Source organism: Quercus robur, chromosome 12, assembly GCF_932294415.1.
Source record: "Quercus robur chromosome 12, dhQueRobu3.1, whole genome shotgun sequence".
Lineage (NCBI taxonomy): Eukaryota > Viridiplantae > Streptophyta > Magnoliopsida > Fagales > Fagaceae > Quercus > Quercus robur.
The window spans coordinates 31334730-31340729 of NC_065545.1; positions in this window are offsets into that span (position 1 = coordinate 31334730).

Sequence of the window (6000 nt, forward strand, 5' to 3'; positions counted from 1 at the left end):
CAGACATGAACTGATAGACTTAATACACAGCAAAACTGAGATCTGGTCTGGTAAAGGTCAAATAGTGAAGAAGACCAACAATGCTACGATATAGATGAGGATCAGCTAGCAAGGACCCTGAGGCAGGAACCAATTTGAGATTGGGGGCACAGGGAGTCTTAGTAGGCTTAGCAGAAAGCATATTTTGTCCCTGAAGTAAGTCATGGGCATACTTGGATTGATTGAGAAAAAGACCAGCATAAGTTCTAGTAATTTGCAATCCAAGAAAATAGTGTAAATGACCAAGATCTTTAAGCTCAAATTTAGAACTCAGTTGAAGAATGAGAGACTGCAAGAAAGAAGGGCAATTGCCAATAAGGACTATGTCATCAACATAGACTAGCAAATAAACCAAGAACTTCCCATGCCTCAAGATGAAAAGAGAGGAATCTGCCAAAGAAGGTTGAAACCCCAAATGAAGAAGATGAGAAGAAAACCTCTCAAACCAAGCCCTTGGTGCTTGTTTGAGACCATAGAGTGATTTCTTGAGCCTACAAACATGATTGGGGAAAATTGGATCTATATACCCCTGTGGCTGAACCATAAATACTTCTTCTTTCAATACACCATGAAGAAAAACATTTCAAACATTCAATTGTCTGAGAGGCCAATTGAATTGAAAAACAAGAGATAAGATAATTCTGACAGTGGGAGGCTTGATCACAGGACTAAAGGTTTCATCAAAGTCAATACCATACTGTTGATGAAATCCCTTAGCCACAAGTCTAGCCTTATACCTGCTGATGTTGCCATCACTGTTATGTTTCAACTTGAAGACCCATTTACAACCCATAACATTCTGAGTTGGTGAAGGAGGCACTAAAACCCAAGTGCCTCGTCTAGTGAGAGCATCAAATTCTTCATCCATAGTAGTACACCACTGCTGATACTTAGTAGCAATCTTAAAGGAAGGAGGCTCAGTAACAGTGTAATCAATCTGAGCAGCCTTGGATTTGGATGTGCCAAAAGCCTTAGGCTTGAAGACATCTGCTTTGGACCTTGTGGTCATAGGATGAACATTTTGAACAGTTATAGAAGCAGGCACAATCATATCAACAGAAGGAATGGAAGTAGGAAGTGGAGAGGAAGAGGAAGGGTTTGAATTGAGAAGGTGACTAGCAGGTGAGGTGGACTGAACAGGTGTAGGGTCAGGTAAGGTTGACTGAATAGGTGTAGGGTTAGGTAAGGTTGATTGAACAGGTAGAGGGTCAAGTGAGATGGACTGGACAGGTATTTGGGCAAGTGAGATAGGCTGAACAGATGTGGAAAAAAAGTCAGAAGCTGAGATAGGTAGATGTGAGGAAGTATTTGTAGGTAAATGTGAGAGAAAGGACAACCAATGAGTAAGGGAATAAGAGTTAGAGAATGAAGAAGAATGAGGAGAAGAATTTGAGTTTGAAGTGAATGGTTTGGAAGAGAGAAACTCAGTTTCATTAAAAAGAACATGCCTAGAGATATAAATCCTATGAGTACTAGGATCTAGACAGATATAACCTTTGGAATAGGTAGGATATCCAAGAAAGATGCAAGGTTTGGTATGAGGTTGTAGCTTGTGTTTATTGTATGGTCTAAGAAGTGGGAAACAAGTATAGCCAAAAGTTCTAAGATGGAGTAAATTAGGTTTAGAGTGGAACAGAACCTCCCATGGAGATTTGTGATGAAGCAAAGGAGTGGGAAGTCTATTAATAATGTGTATAGCTGTGGACATAGCATAAGGCCAGTAAGATAAAGGCAATGTGGAGTGGGAAAGCATAGTGAGGGAACACTCTACAAGATGTCTATGTTTTCTTTCTGCTGTGCCATTTTGTTGTGGAGTATGTGGGTAGGATGTTTGATGTATGATACCATGACTAGAACAAAACTGGTGGAAGGCAGTAGAGGTAAACCCACCCCTTCCATCAGTTCTTAAAATCTTGAGAGAGGTGTGAAGTTGGTTTTCAACTAAGGCTTTGAAATACTTAAAAACATCAAACACATCAGACTTATGTTTAAAAAGATACAGCCAAGAAAATTTAGAGTAATCATCAACAAACACAAGGTAATATCTAATATCATTAATGGAAGTAATTAGAGATGGTCCCCATACATCACTGTGAACAAGTTCAAGAGGCTTAGAAGCAACAAAATCAGATTTATTAAAAGGTAATTGATGCATTTTACCATTGAGGCAATGCTTACAATGACTGTTTGAATCAAAAGCAGTTTTATTACAAACATCAGGAAAAGAAAGAGAAGATAGTGCACTTCTAAGTACATTATCACTAGGCTGACCTAGTCTGTGGTGATATAGCAACCACTTATGTGATTTCTATACATGATAAGATGCAGAAGTTGAGTTGTGCTGTTGTGAAGAAGAGGGATTGGACTGTGTGGAGGAAGAAGAAGTAGAAAGTGGAAGAGATCTGTTGAAAAGTCTTAGATAGATTGGGTAAACCCCATTCTCACTCAAGCCCTTGTAAAGGACTCTCCCCGTAGGAACATCTTGAATGGTGAGTTTGTTAGCATTAAAAGGACAAGAGCAATTATTATGTAGACAAAACTTGTGAATTGAAAGAAGGTTCATGGCTATCCTAGGGACATGAAACACATCTTTAAGAAGGAAATTATGATATTTGGTAGAGAGGGAAGCATTACCAATGTGATTAATAGGAAGAGCTTGTCCATGGCCAACTGTGACTTGTTCTAAGCCTTTGTACTGTGATTGGATAGAAAGATTGTTTAGATTAGCAGTGAGGTGGTCTGAAGTTCCTGAGTCTACTAACCAAGAGTCTTGGCAATTGGTTAAGGTTGCATTAGAAGCTGAAGCCATTACTGTTAGCTTGGTTGGTGGATTCTTGCCTTGATAGGCAAAATCCATTTTGTGATAATAGTCAAGAGCCTGGTGACCTGCCTTTCCACATATCTGACAGATAGGTCTATCAGTTTTGAAGGTCTGACCACCAAATTGACCTCCAAATTGAGCATTCTAGGTTGAATTATAACTCTGTTGAGGTTGGGAATCGAAGAATTGGTGTTGACCTCCACCATTACTATTGTTGAATCTTCCTCCACCTCTTCCTATATTACCATTGTTCCTTCCCTTTCCTCTATTAGAACCACCATGATTGTGTGGCTGAGGATGAGAGCTGGTAGAATTCTTATTTCTAGAGGCAAAAATAGCCAGAGAATGTGAAAAGCTATCAAGATTCTCTGCCATGGCCTGTTCTTCACTCTGTAGCATGATTGAAAGCTGTTCATAGGTAATTGGTTCACTCCTAGTACGGATTGCTAAACAAAAGTGAGCAAAATCTTTAGGCAAACCTTGAAGAACGATGCAGATAAGTTCTTCATTATCCATCACTACTCCAACTGCAAGGAGTTTATCACGAGCTATCTTAATTTTCTGCAGAAAAGTGTTCACTGAATCTGAACCTTTCTTGAGACTTTGAAGCTCCAATTTTAGATTGAGAATGTTTGCCCTTGAGGTTGAGGTAAACCTCTGTTATAGAGTATTCCACACTTCTCTTGAAGTGGTGATTCCAACCACGAGAGAGAAAACTTGTGGAGTGAGTGTAGAATTGATCAAAGAAAGGAGAGCCTTGTCATTGATTTTCTAGGTTTGGAACTCTGGATTCATATTTGTGGTCAAGCATCCTTGAGCATCAAGAAGAAACTGACCCAGTTGTGGAGTTGAACCATTAATGTGTTCAACTAAAGAGTAAGCCTCTAGTATTGTGATCAACTGGTGCCTCCATGGAATGTAGTTCGTATAATCAAGCTTGATTGACATCAAGTTTGACATATTAGAGAGTAGTAATAATGGTGAAGGTGTTTGAGTAGTGATCTATGGTGATGGAGGTGAAGGAGTAGTGTTTGTAGGAGTAGAGGAAGCCATGGATTTAGGCTCTGATACCATGTAAGAAAACAAGCTTGAAGCTTTAACAATGGCGGATTGTAAAAGAGTAGAGAGAAAAGTGAAGAATCAAAAGAAAACTTCTATTCAAGCTTGCTTTATAATAGTATGTAACTTGTATCCACTATTTATACATTATACAGATGGTAACTACTCTAGAAGATTCTATCTAACAAACTCTAACAACTTTCTAATAGAAAATATAGCTGTACATTATAACAAATATCTACAACAAATATTTGGAAAATATCTAGAATCATGGAGCTTGATAGAGACAGGGCAAGTCTAGAATAGAAGAGAATAGAAGAAGAAAGAGCCTCTGATGAAAATGACATCGCTTGGAGCTTTTACACTTAAACACGCGTGAGTAAGTACAAAACAGTGCCGTTTCTCATTTAATGAAACTCCACCGTGTTAAGCTCTGTCTCCTTTTAAACCAAAGTGACCGTTGGAACTGTCCTGTATCTTCTTTTCAGGATTAAATTTAGTGAGTTCAGTAACTCTACTTTCACCTCTGTCACATCCTTGACCTTTAGGTCTCTTCATCATTCTATATATGGCTACTATCTTACTCATATCAATTATACTTCAAGGGCTTGTTTGGATTGAGTGGGGAGAGAGGAGGAGTAGAGGGGAGTAGAGTAGAATTGGCTGAAAATAGGCTAATTTTGAGCCAATTCTACTCTACTCTACTCTAATCCCCCTCCATCCCTCTCAATTCAAGCGGACCACAAATCTCCTTTCGAGCAGCCTCACAAACAACTAGACAATCAATACAACTATTGAGTACAATGCTAGCTTAAGTACTTATAATGGCGAACCACTTCATGACATTACACTTTACAAGCAATTGGTTGGGAGTCTAGTGTATCTCAACGTCACGCAACCAAACATCTCCTATGTAATAGTTCCACGGTCTTCTCACTATGCTACTATCCTTTGGATCTTATGGTATCTGAAAAACACATTGTTGCATGAGCTTTATTTCTCGTTCACATTACCACTAACACTCTGGGCCTACATTGACGCTGACTAGACTGGAAATCCTATACACAATAGTTCAATTATTGGATTTTGCTTTCTGCTTGGCAATTTATTGATGGCTTGACATAGAAAAAAGCAAACTTTAGTTGCTTGCTCCAGCATAGAAGCAGAGTATAGAACACTTTGTTGACACTACGTTAAAACTCTTGTGGTTACAATGGATTTTGTAAGATCTAGATGTCTTGTCCACTAATATAATGTGACAATCGGAGTGCAATTCAAATTGCACACAATAATGTCTTTCATAAACGCACTAATTAAACACATTGAAATTGACTACCATTTTGTTTAGAGTAATGCTAGGGACACTAAAATGGTACAACTTATGCCATAACTCGTTCACATGGCGAATTGTGAGCAAGGTTATCGATTCCGTACCGTATCGACCGGTACGGCCGGAATATACCGTACTGGCCAACAATCCGGTACGCTCGACCCCCCTGTTTCGTACCGGAAAAAATACCGGCCGTACCGGCCAATTTCGGGCAATACCGACCGGTACAGAAAAAAGTTTTTTTTTTTTTTTTTTTTTTTTTTTTTTTTTTTTTTTAAGTTTTGTAATTTTTGAATTTTTGTTAGGATAGAATGGTAACTTATTTGCATTAACTTATTAGTATTATTTGTTTTCTTAGTATGCAATGGTAACTTTTAAGCTTTCTATTTTATTTTTTTATTTTTTTTCCCTTTTAATTGATACTAAAGTCTAAAACCATGAATAATTAGTTCTGAATTGAGGAAATGTTTTATGGTAAACTTTTATATTTATTATAATATATATATACACAGACACATACATACATACATATATATATATATATTTATAAATATAAAAAATAGCGGTAAACCCGAAACGGTATACCGGTATTGACTGGTATTCGAAATATATCGTATTGGTGGCCAAACCGGTACGGCCTCCGGTACGGTATTGACATCCTTGATTGTGAGTGGTAGAGGTGTGATTGTGTGACCTCTACCACTCACAACTCGCCACATGAGCAAGTTGTGGCATAAATTATGGTATTTTT